This window comes from Lasioglossum baleicum, chromosome 4, assembly GCF_051020765.1.
Source record: "Lasioglossum baleicum chromosome 4, iyLasBale1, whole genome shotgun sequence".
Classification (NCBI taxonomy): domain Eukaryota; kingdom Metazoa; phylum Arthropoda; class Insecta; order Hymenoptera; family Halictidae; genus Lasioglossum; species Lasioglossum baleicum.
This window is the reverse complement of record NC_134932.1, coordinates 19,986,109-19,999,643: the sequence shown is the minus strand read 5'-3', so window position 1 is coordinate 19,999,643 and position 13,535 is coordinate 19,986,109. Positions and strand designations below refer to the sequence as shown.

General features: G+C 40.8%; 1 protein-coding gene across 5 annotated transcripts in view; it reads left to right on the top strand.

Annotated features, from left to right (window-relative positions):
• LOC143208047 (disks large 1 tumor suppressor protein-like) overlaps positions 1-13,535 on the top strand; it is a 428,128-nt gene that overhangs the window by 283,490 nt on the left and 131,103 nt on the right. Inside the window, exon 3 of one of the 5 annotated variants that reach the window (XR_013008823.1) lies at positions 79-12,588. The exons of the other annotated variants lie outside the window; for them this stretch is intronic. The gene's annotated coding sequence lies outside the window, so the exon portion shown is untranslated. Of the gene's footprint in view, positions 1-78; positions 12,589-13,535 lie in introns of those variants that run through there. 5 annotated transcript variants of the gene reach the window in all.

Below are 13,535 nucleotides of genomic sequence, written 5' to 3'. Positions count from 1 at the left end.
GTAATGTTCTAGAAATATCGAAGAGTATTTAAGAATTTTTTTGAATTTTTTGTAAATTTTGCTTTGTTAAAAAATTAGGTAATGTTCTAGAAATATCGAAGAGAACCAGCAACTTGAATGAAAAGTATGAAACGAAATATAATTTATTGAGTCAAAAGCGTCCGCGCTTATTAGTCCGAGAGGTTAATAATTTCCGTAGAAGCAAGTCGAAAGCAAGGAAAGAAAATTGCTTTGTCGGCGCGCGGCGCAGCGGGGCCCGACTTTCAAGCGTTCTGTCACAAATTGCATAATAATGCATTCCCATCCGGTTATCTGTCGCGGCCGCTATACTGCGTCAACAGATGACAGGAGGCGTTCCAGCTCGCTCAAAGCGGGGAAAGATAGCGGGACACGTGAATTTGCGTGACCCTGCGAGGAAGAGGTACGCTAATCCCCCGGGGACAACGCGAAATTGAGAATGTCAGCGGAGTATCTCTTCCGACCACGGTTTCCCCTTGAAGAAGATCGAGTTAAGCCAGTCTCTGTACGTCGAGGCTATTGTAATCAGACGCGACATTCCAGCAAGAATAATTACAGTTCCCTTGAGCGAGCGGAATTCGAGAGTTCGAATTTGCAAATCTCGGTGTGGCTCTTCTGTTCTTCTTCTGTCGACCTTCACCCCTTCTACCATTACACCGTTTTCGACCGATCCACCCACTACCGGCACCTTCGGGCCCTCGTCTCCCACGAAATTTGTCGAATTAACTTTGCAAATTCGTTCCCGCCCCGCGTGTAGCATTCCTCTCCCTCGTCCCTACTAACTATCCAAATTAAAGTCAACTGCCAACCCGTCCCCCGGAGATGGACAGTGATTCTCTTCGAGTCCCCGAACTAATTTCCGTTTAAGGTCGTCGATGTGATTGAAGCAAAAAGTCCTGGGAACGTTCCTCTCGACCCGAACGGAAATTATGAAAGCATAAATCGTAGCCGAGTTCAGCAAACATCGCTTCAACGAAAGACGATTTTAATGGAACTCCCATATCGCATCATTAATATTTGTTTCACTACAATTATCTGAGTAGTTGTTAATTTTTCTGCTCAAATGCCAAGTCGATAAAATATTGTCTCACCTTTTATATTTTAAAGAAAAGTTATTATTTGTCAAGGCTAAGCAATTAGGGACAATATGATATAATTAGAAATAAGACGTCTTAAAAAACGTCTTAAAAATCTCTTAAAAAGTCTTGAAGACTTCGTAAGGACATCTCTTCGACATGTAACAGGCGTCTTAGGGAACGCGCACAGTGGACCAGTTTCCGTCCGATTTGGCCGATGTTCGACGCATCTGTCTCTTTTTTCAAGTGTGCGAAAAAGAGACACAACGTCGGACGTCGTACAGTGGTCTGGAGACCCTGTTTTCGTGGCCAAAATTCAATTTATCAACTTTAATACATTGAAAAAATGTTTTTTCCTATAAAGTAACAACCCTTCAAAGCTCCCGAATCCAAAATATTATTCATTTGAGATACAATAATACTGTGATGAGATACAGCGTTCTAAAAGACAAAGTCAGAAAATTCAAAGTAAATAAAACGTTTTAGATTTTAATCATCGAACATTAGAAAATAGATTTTAATGATGGTTTTATATATGTTCGTAAGCGCATTTCAAATATTTAATCCATTTTTAAGCATTATGTAGTCCAACTTTGAAAAGAATTACACAAAAGCACTTAAGACCGCTAAGCATCGGACTTGTTTTATATGAAAGCTTGAACATTTACTAAGAAGATCATGTAAATTTTAACTGCAATCTCCCGCAATCTTGTACTATAAACGGATTTTAACAAATACGGGCCCGCGGTTATTCGACGCCTGAATACGCAGTTCCACTTGAATCTTGCATAGCAGCTTGGAATTACAATGCATAATTAGGTCCACTGTGCGCATTCGCTTAGGGACGTCTTTAACACGTACAGTTCTGTAACATAAGACGCGTTCGGAAGACATACGCACGACATTCAAGACGTCTGTGTGACATCTCGGTATAATTTCAATGCGAAAGGATATAGTTTTATGAGAGCTCTTGCAGATAAAAATTTGAACTCGAAGCTGAAAATATCCAGCGATATGGCCGTTGAGAACGAGGAAAACGCCTCGCCGCCGCGCCGGCACGAGAAAGAAAAGAAGTATTTTTTTATAGTTACATTAGGATTCCTCACAAATGCGCCGTTTCTTTGTAATTATATTCGGATTTAACTTCGCGGCATTCCCCCCGCACGACACGGTGTTCCGTTTATAATATTTCATCGCATAATTGGCACCGTAATGCGATTAAACCAATTAAACGGAGATAATTTCGTCGGAAATAAGACAATTCCGTTGCTTCGTCGTTGTAATTTGATTCCGGGCCCGTTAAGTTGGGATCGTTTTCGCTGGATGCAATCCAGACGGCTAACGAATTCGTTAAAATGCTTTGCATTATAAAGTTACACTGGTCCATCTGTTTCAAACGCAATACATATTTCTTTCGGAACTTCTCGAAATAGAATCACTAAATACTGACGTATAAAACGCTTATCGTATTTATACGCTATTATAAAGTCCATCCTGAAAAGATTGTATTTTAAAAACGCGAGTCGGAAACTTCAAATTTTCTCTTGTCCATAATTGGTGGTGCTCGAGGGAAAAATTTAACTTTCTAGAAATGCAATCAAACAGTTCAAACATGGCTTATTTAGCGAAATTCAGCGGTATTATTAAGCACGTTCGAGCATTATTTAAAGTAAAACAACGAATCTCAAACAAAGAATATTTTCAGACAAAGATGATTTTAATAATTGCAGGAATATTTGATTGTGATTTTAAGTGATCCTTTTATTAATGAAGATTTCTTCAGGGTCTTTAAACAATTTTCCATACCATGTTACCGAACTTGCACGACCCTTTGAAGCATGTAAGCAAACGCTTGAAAGGAGAATCAATATTTGATTCACCTTTGAGGACTGAACATAGCCAGCCTTCTACATAATGATAATTTTCATGTATGTTACACGGTTGCAGTTTTCGTGAGACATCTCACTGGTTGACGCGATTAAAGCAATGACTATCCAGCGATTGAATTAAACGCATGCGAATTAATTTCAAGCGTCCCGCCTCGCCAGAGTAATTAAGCACGAACGACTGATGTAATCAATTCCGGGATATCACAATCATTGTCCGGTAATCTGAAATCAGGAATCTCTTGTATTCGTTTGGAACCGGTGGATAAAGTTATGTTTCCAAAGTGTGGCGCAACGAGACCGGTCTCAAAGAGCTCGGCAGGAATTTTCTAACTAGGACAGGTAGAAAAATTCTCGCTGGGAAAATTCGAAACTCGTCGGGGAGCTCGGCGGAGCTACATAAGGAATCCCTATCTTCTCCTAACTTTGAAGTATACGAGTACGACACAGCACGAAAGGGCGGTAGACTTAAACGCGTCCGCACTTTCTAAACAGCATCTCCGAGGTTCATTAAAGCGCGCCGACGTATGAATAACTACAATCGAGTCGGCCGGAACTTCTTTCCAAAAGTTCGCCCTCGTCGCGGATAAACATGTTCCCTAGTTTTCAACTTCGGCTGGAATGGTCGTGAAAGGATACTTCGGAGCGTCATCGTCGTGTTCCATTATTTATTTTCTGGGAAACTGCCACGGTACAAGGGAAATCCCTCGCGCATAGTTAACCCTTATCCGGATAGTCTATTTGGAAACAACTCCTACTGTTCACTTATGGAAGAAAAATATTCGAGGCGTACTACTCCGAAGTTGCGAAATCGAACGATTTTTGTGAATTGTTTTGAACGTTACGGTACGTCTGAACTTCTACTAAAGCTAGCGTAAAAGCTAATGCATATATGTATAGAATATCTGCTTCTATTATGAAATTTTTATAAATCGTTTCATGAAAAATATTTTCATCTTCGTGAATACACCATGCGCTATTTTAAAACTCAGGCTGTACGGTGAAAACATGAACACGGCGCAACGGAAACTGCACAAGCCATTAACGTTGTGTACAAAAAAAATGAACGTAACGCTGTTACAACCGCATGAGCCACGTCGCGTTTAATGAAAATTTGATGAATGAATTAGTGTTATTTCAAACTTGAAATTTTATCTTAGTTTCCATATTTCTCCGGTTTATATGCGATGGGTTTACAATTTTTAATTCACTTTATAGTGTTTCCTCGCAAAGAAATTCGTTCTACTCGAGAGGCTGTCATAAATGCTTTTAAAGATTCATCACTTCTGAAGTGCATGTCCGTGCCATATTGAGATTGAAAAATTAAAAATTTATTGGAGAGGCTATGTAGATTCTAAGGGTACCTAGGTAAGCTAATAAATTGAGTGTTGAAAGTAGGACATTCTACATCTAATGACTTCTTTGTTCCTAAAAAATCTTTAAAACCTTTTGCTGACAGTGCTATAGTTTGGTTGACAAAGTAGAAGAAATTATTCTTCATGCTAGAAAAATACTTTATATTTGCTTTAAGAGTTATTTCTAGACTGCGGATCTTTATGCAAAATAAACATGTTCTCCATTGATTGTGGCCAGCAGGAATAAAATAAAACTTGATTTCATCCCATAACGACTTTGTTACATTAAAAGCAACATTAGAACGTTCTTGAATTTTTTAAATCTTGTACTGGTTCATATTTCACCGAATAAATTCCTTCATAAATGCATAAAAATCCGCAGTCCAGTTATTTCATTCGCTTCGTAAGAAATTTAATTAATAACACATAGAACCGTGGAACATACATCTCAAGCATGTGCAGTAGAATGTTGGATTGTACAGGCCAGTTGTGTAAGTTCTACACAATTGGACAAGTGGTGCAATACCGTGAATACCTCGAGCAAGTAATGTAAGTCGTACGTAGTCAGGCTAGTGGTACAAGCCTTAAGTAGTCAGACATGGCATATAATTCTTGTTGGCGTTCTGAAGTTTCTGGTCACAATCTAGCCTTGCATTCTCTTGCAAATTAGTTAGCATCCGTGGAAAGTCATTTTCGTAATCTTCTTTAAGCGACCATGTCCCTTAAGTCTCCGTAAAAAAATGATAATGCTTTCTACAGAAAAAGCCGCAAGCCGAAAGTACTCTAAAGAGTTTTAGGAAAACACAGTCACTTGAGGAAAATACAAATAATTGCAACTTCAATACAAATGCGTAGTGAAAAGGGGTGGGAATATAAAAATGTAAAGTTCAACAATTTTTATTCTTATTACTTTAAATTTAACCTATTCACCTTTGTCACGAATGAATAGATGTGATTTAACACTAAACCTACCACGAGGGGTCAAATGACCCAGTTTAGATTTTCTATTCGACAATTATTGAAACTGTAAAATGGGTTTTCATGGGAATTTATTGAATATATTTTCTGACTGCAGTACATGTTATAGTAAAAATCGCACAAAATATTAATTAATTTAATCTTGTTATTTTTATAATATTATACACATCAGTCACTTTTGATGGTCGATAGGTTTACTGTAACTAAAAGTAGGAAGTAGGTAGTTAAGAAACAAAATAAGGTTCTATTTCATTCGAGCTTGTTGCAATTCAGGTAAACATTTTTATTTTGTATATTGATCCGTTGTCCAGTAACAACAGTGTCGTATATCAAATTTTTAATATCGACATACATATGCATCTTTAGATTCAGATACATAATACAAATCCTACCCAGTCTTTCTGTCACTGTTCAAGTAGAATAAGCTGTAGGAGCACCTCGGGGCCAGACAAGTGACATAAAATGCAGTCTTGCCGGCTTATCCCATGCACCTTGTGTAATCAGAGGAGAAATAATATCTGTCACCGTCACACAAGTTGTTTAACATTGTGTATATTCTAGAAGTGCAGTAAAACCGCGTGTAATTAGGCTAATGATACAATCAGTAATTCAACTTCACACGAATCCAAATCAATACAATGAACGATTGTCTGTAATCTAATCTGAACTACTGTAAATCAGACAAAGTAGAATGAATTACGCCCCTCGTGCAAATTCGCGCTAATAGAACAGGCTAGCATGTAATCAGACAGGTATAACGAATTATGCGCTTCAATGAGAAGCTAATGTGAATGTAACACCTTTTGTCGGGCTATTGGTGCAAGCAAATTACACGCGCTGCAGCAATTGAAGGCCTCATTTTATTCGATTTTTCAGCATGTGTAACAAAAGCGATCACATTTTATTTACGTAACTGTATATGCTAGTTATTCAAATATCAGAATCGCTGTGTAGAGTGACGACCTTTATGAAATTTTCACATCAGATACGTTTTAAAACAATATTTTATATGCATTGTTTCTCTCTACATTTGGCTGTATTTAGGGGATGAAAAATCCTTTATTTTCGAATGTCAAATTTTGCACACTATAAAATACACAACAACGAAGCAATTTAACGGTTGTGTTTTATTTTCAGATGATGCAAGATCGTTTGCAATCGTCCAATAAAAGAAAAAAGAATGATCAATTCTGTTAATATTCGATCGTCGAATATCTTTCGAATTTGATTTTCACCGAGAAAAATCAAGTTACAGGGTATTGTTGTGGAACGTGAACGTCTTATTACGATTTCCTGCTGAAAATTGAACGTCGCGTCGCGGGAGTTACCCGGGCGAAAGTTCGACTCGGTGAACCCGCAATTCCGAAGCGTTTCACTCGGTGTATTTCGTGGGGGCGAGTGGTTACATGCTCCGTGCATTTTCAGGAATATCAGTGCGCCCTTCCCGAGGGTTTGGACGTTCCTTCGGGATGAGACGTGATCGCATGAACGAGTCGGTGGTCGCCGTGCTCGCTCAAACGGCATCTTATGCAGCCGGCTAGAATATACGCGGATGTTTGTACCAGGCTGAATCCCAGCCGAAAGTCCAGATGGAACACGTAGTTTAGGGGCTGCAGGCGGTAATCTCCAGGCTCCGGTGAACGAAAATTAAACGCTTATCTTACGCACGAAGCGGAAGCTGCGATAAAACGCTGCAAAATTGTTTTCCCGTTCTATTGTGGAATCTTTTCTTACAGAAATCCAAGATTTTTCCAAGTTGGCGAACTTTCCGCTGAAATCTTACGAGGGATGTCAAACGTTAGTTATTGATTTTGATGAACATTCACATATTTAAGCCAAGAACATTTGACATCATTCGAAAACTAGCAAATATAAAAATGTGAAAATAAGAGTAAGAAGTAAGAACTAAACAGTAACAAAGATTAATTGAAATTACAAGATTAAATTGCACTCGCAGCTTCGAAGATAAATGATTTCATTTTCTGTAGAAAGTTTATAAAATAGTGTCGCAGTTGAGATAGTATTATATTTGGAGCTATACTGCAAACAGTTCAGCCATATTTTTCAATTATTTCCAGTCCGCTTCGCTGAATTGATTCCATGTCCACAAAGGAGCATGATAAACGATGAAAATTTTTATTGATGCATTTACTATATTTTTACATGCAACGTTCCGATCGATCCTAAACGAAGAATGTAATAAACAGACTGCGAATTTTCAACTACATAATTTGCTGCTTGGTATTAAAATATTGGATTCACTAGCTTCAGTCATTCTCATATAAACACATTTCCAACTGCATTATCATGATCTGCGTAACGGGTCTCTCATTTCCAGTACTAATTTTTTGTTGTTTTGGGCTTTCAAAAAATCTGAAAAATTCTTAAGTACTTGCTCTAGTTTTCAGTTTAATGTGAAAGTGATATTTCAGCTAACTGCTGGTACCTCCTTGCAATAAAAGTAAAAAGTGGGAAAATTACGAAGTGGAAATTTTCGTGAAGTTCAACGACCCAAGTTGCCGGCCGGAGGGTTAACTTTCGAGTTTTGGTTTGATTACCTAAATTTTCTGGGATTCTTAGGGATTGATAGTCGACATTGAACGCATTAAATTCTACAAGTGCTCGCGTTCGCGCCGAGGTTGACCGCACGGAACATTTTCCAATAGAACGGTCAGTGATATAGACGTTCCTATTTCGGCGCAACAAATTTCCTGAGAGCATTAATTCCAAAATACTCAGACAGTATTTTGCCTCACGCGTTAGCTCCCAATTGCAGCATTCTGCTCGCGCAGTCGTCTGTCAACAATTTATTATATTTCACCGCGAAGTAGTATCGCGCCCGCGTTGCGCGTTCCGATCATAGCTCGGCTCGCAATTCCATGAAATATTTACTTAATATTCGCGCAGATATTATCGATAAATGTGAACTGCGGCGGAGGGCGGGTCGGTTTAATTGCATGTAATCCTGCAAATTACAAAAGTTCGCGGTTCCCATCGTAGTGAATTAGTTACGGGTTGCTCGGCGTTACGTTACGTTATTACGAGTCAGCATTGAACGTTAAACGCTCTCGTTGTGATGAATTATTATAATTCCGGTGGAGCGAAACACAGCGGCTAGACCGAGGGGCTTCCTTCCGCCGCATTGCGGAGCACAATTTACAGAAACTCGCGGAATTTCGAAGTCTGCCCGGGACTTCTGCCACTCCCCTCGCGGATACGAGTGACATTCTTTCTTCCTCGTTGTCTCTCGAACACAGAAGGCACCCTTTCTTCTAGTTTTCCTTTCTTTTTTTCCTCTTTCTATTCGGCCGCTTTCATCTCCATTCTACTCTTCGACGTTCCCCTTATTTCCCTGACCCCCGGCGTCGTCGTCTCGCCGAACAAAATTCATCTCGTCCTCGGCTGCTCCTTCGCAGATTTGTCTTTCTTCTCGTCGAACTGCGGACCCCCTGACTCCCACGGGTTTATCAGACGGTGCGTGAAGAATGTTATTAAACTTCCAACAGAATTCAACCGGTCTTTGTTATTCATACTTCCGCCGCTATACCTTATAGCTCTTTCGCTCTAATTAAAGTTGAATTCCCCGGAGCCCAGAGACATTTCCTTGTCGCAATCCAGCCATTTTTAAGATTCTTCAGCGGTTTAACCGCCCACGATACAATCCCGACTTCTTCAATCCGAAAATTCTTTGGCGAAAATATTTATTAAATACTTGTGCAGAGGCTTGCGGTGGGCGCCGTTTTATGGCAGGGACATCGCTTGATAGCTTCAGGTTTGTGAACAGAATGCGCGATTAAAGCGAAGTTTGTTTTCACACAATTAGCTTTCCTCACTTTGTTTCTGTTTCAAAACGTTCCTTATTGATAAAATACGGCTGTTAGGTGCTCCTACATGCAACACACGATTAGTACCTTTCGAAAGAGCAAAGAATTGCTTTCCACGGCGGACGGCCACGAGCAGAACGCGCAGCGGACCGCGAGCAGTTCATCAGTCGTGGAAACAGGTTTCCCGGCGTCTTCCGGTGAAAAATCGATCGGGTTCGCTACATTTCTCGGGTTTCGGTAATTGGCGTGCCAGCGGATTCATTAGTTTCCCAGGGACAGACAGTTCGAAGGCTACCAAGACATCTCGATCCTGTGCAACCGTGGAACACGTGGCCCTAGCGTTTCAATTACGGACCGGCCGAACCGGGTTTGGTTCGATTCGCGCGCGGCTCGTATTGCATTGTCAAGCGGGGTGCGTTTCGATCTGTACAAAGTGTCTGGCCGGATTCAGATTCGTATTCGTCGCGGGATCGGCATTCCGGATCGCCGTTGCCTCTCGACCATTAGCAAGTCGTTCTATGACCGACGCCGACGGTCGATATACGACCGATATGGTTCCCCGAGCGAGAGACACAGAAATCTTCGATACGGAAACTGGTCCCGAGCCAGACAGGACCCGATTTAATCGGTTCAATCGGTGCACCGTTGCCGAAGCAGCTTCAAACGCGATGGATTCTCTTAGTCGTGAAATTTAAGCGACATCTCTATCGTCACCGTGAGAGGAATGAACCGGATTTTTATCATCTTTTTTTAAGGAACTATTGAACTCGCCTTTGCCGTTAACCCAAAAAATCCAACGAAATCAGAGTAATTTGGTCATTGTAATAAAACCTGCAGAGTTACTTCTTAGACCCTCTTAGGGCCTACAAATGCTAATGAAGTTTGCTTTTAGCAATTGTATCATGGACAACATTAATGTTTAAATACGACAAAACTGTGTGGACTTGTGATTTATTATATAGATTCGTATAACCGTGTCCAGAGTTGGCAACACTTTAATCAACGATTGACGACTAAATTTCTACTTCAATCGTTAATCGCAATTAACAATTAATCTCCTAGTTTATTCGTTCACACACACACACACACACACACATTGCGGTTAACGATTAAATACTTATTAATCGTTAATTGCGATTCATAACTGACGATTAACTTCATCAATCGATTGAATCAATCATCGATTTTTCAATGATTTCTTTTTTTAATGGTACACATTAATCAATCAATCACGATTACAATTCTGACCGTGATGAAGATACTTAATTTCCTTTAAACCGAGATGAAATTCTATTTCGGTTTTGTTAATGTACAATTATTGGAGAACATGTAGGCATACAATATATATATAAACTTTCTTCTGTTTTTAGGAAATTACGAACTACAAAAAAGTTCTAATCACTGAAATCGTAAAATAAATCGTAGAGCAAGCTGTTAATAAGAGAAGAACGATTAATAAAAAAAACAATTACGCCTTAACTTATTTGAGTTACGACCCATTGTAACAATCCACCAGGGTACGGTGCTAGCAAGGAGACCAAGTTCGGGCAAGAATGTAACATGAGCGCGGCGCAGCCTCGAAGCGGAACGCTCGACTTGAGCACGTTGCACGGTTCATGCTGCGTTTGCCGCGCTGAAAACTGCAGCCGGAGGATATATGCGAACTGGCTCGAGTGCCGCGCGATCGAATAGTTTACGAGCCGAGTGGATATGCATATTGGGAACCACAGTGCGAGAACAAGTGGAAGGGAACGGAACAAGTCCCCGGCGAAGTGTTCCGGGATCGATCCGCCGCGACGGGAGTTACAAGCTGTTATCAAGTTAATCGCCTCGCGACGATTTACTGCTATGGGACGCACCGCGAGCCGATCGTTTCGGCAGGTGATTTTTTTCGGGCGGAATTGAAATTCCTGATTGCACGTCGGAATGCTCGCCTCCCGATAGACAGTGCCGGGAGCATTGCAGTCGAGAGGTCGTGCGAATTGATGCGGCGTTCTTCTTTGAATTCTAATTTGTCCGGAATTTGCCAATTGATTTTTTGTTCTGCTCGATGCTCGCCGAGATGACTCGAAGTTGTCCGAGCTGCTTTCTTGAATCTGTAGATCTCTGTATAAAACGGTTGAAAGAATACCTATTTCACGGATCTTTATTTAAAATGAAATAAAGTGAACGTGTAAAAACTTAAAAATCTTCATTTAGGAAAATTGATGCGCCGTTCTTCTTCGAATTCTAATTTGTCCGGAATTAGCCAATTAATTTTTTGTTCTGCTAGATGCTCGCCGGGATGACTCGAAGTTGTCCGAGCTGCTTTCTTGGATCTGTAGGTCTCTGTATAAAACGGTTGAAAGAAAACCTTTATTTCACGGATCTTTATTTAATATGAAATAAAGTGAATGTCTAAGAACTTGAAAATCTTCATTTAGGAAAATGGATTGCGATCTCGAGGGCAGCTTACTAGTTCACGACAAAAATTACCATAAGTTTTGGCCAAAATTAATAAAATCCGCAGCCCAGCTAACAATTCTTACGTCATGGACCGAACATTTCGAAATAACGAACTACGGGTCCGCAGATCCTTCTTTTCGGTTTGCCATTAATATCGTGGAGAGAAGGAACTTCGGAATATCTCATATGTATACTATGAATACCACGAGGGAGAAGGTACGAAGGTAGGAGGGCGGGAAGTTGGCAAGAAACGTAGGAAGGAGAGTGCTTTATAGAAAATGGAATGAAGGGGAGGATCATCTTAATCCCCTCCTCCACCCGAGGGATTTCATTCTCTTAAGAAACTCGCTGCGGCGAATGGAATATGAAAATTTGTGCAATGAACCGTCCCGCTTTAAAACGTGTCCATTAATTATTACTCCTGGCACCCATAGGATACGCCGAAAACGAGTAGACCGGCGTGTCTAAGTGGTTTAATGGATAATTCTCGATTGTACAATGCCGCGGTAGAGCGCGTCTCGCGGTTGATTGCGAGAATAAACGACAGAGCGGCGGTCGGCCCCGTGTTCCATGAATATATCATCGCGTTTAACACCGCATTGAATTCGCAATAAATCTGAAATATGCTCGCGCAATGATATATGAAGCATTAAATTAAATCGAATCGCTGATTTAATCAGCGACCGGCTTCATTGCGGCCAGGTGCATGTCTGCTCGCCATTTTCGCTCCTGACCGTTGCGTTGTAAACAATACGGACTATTCTCGCGTTCTTATTAATAGACCCTACTGAATTCGAGCACCCTTCATACCGAGACAGGTATTAACCTATTGCACCCGAAAAAACACAACAAACTATTGCACTACTATTGTCCCAAAAATATTGTCAGGATCTGGGCGAAACAGAACATTTTCTAATGCGTACAAGCACAGAATGCTGGATTTTCAACGCAGGAGCACGTGAGAGTTGGCGGAGTATATGCGCGAGGAGCGAGAGCCATAAAACACTTTATAAGTAGCGAAAGAAATGAAATTTTATGAATTATATAAGTTTTTTGATAGTGTCTGAATGACGTGCGATATCTCCGTTCATTTCCATTTAAAAAACGGTAAAAGGAAAGAGTCTTTTTTCGGAAGATATTCGACGGGGATAAGAAACGTCGCCGAGGTTACGATGGCTGTTATTAAAATTTTACAGCCGTCTTCATCGTTACGTTTCTATTGCCACTATATAGCCGCTAATAAAGACGGAATTAGGCCTTCGGTATAATTCAGCTCCAACCCGGCCCGATGTAATTCGGATTACGTCTTCGAAGCACCAGTAAAAACTTTCAGCGGCAGACTCGACTGTAATAGTTGCCCGCCACACCGCGCCGCGCCAGGCTAGATACAATTTTAGAGGCGGTAAAGATATACCTTGTTGATATTATTATTATTATTATTTTCGTACGTTAAACGCGTGCCGGCACAACAGCCGGGGGCACTGTTTGATTACGCAAAACGCAGGAAATACTTTTCACGATGTCGTAAAGCGACACGTAGACCGGCCGTGTAACGCTGAAAAGAACCGGCGTAAATCCGCATGCGTGTCGACTATCATGATTTTACGGGGCAGTGTCTTTACAATTTTACATGAAAATTGGGGCATGCGCAAGTTGCTTTCGAAGTGGGTGCCGCGTTTGCTCACACCGGACCAGAAACAACAACGCGTCAACGATTCAGAGCGCGATGAAAACAATGGTTAAATTGGACGAATTACGCTTCGAATTGCTTCCCCACCCACCGCACTCTCCAGATTTGGCCCCCAGCGACTACTGGCTTTTTGCAAACATGAAAAAGATGCTCCAGGGAAAGAAGTTTGGCTTAAATGAAGAAATGATTGCCGAAACTGAGGCTTATTTTGAGAGCAAAGACAAATCGTTTTACATAAAGAGCATCGAAAAGTTAGGGGAGCG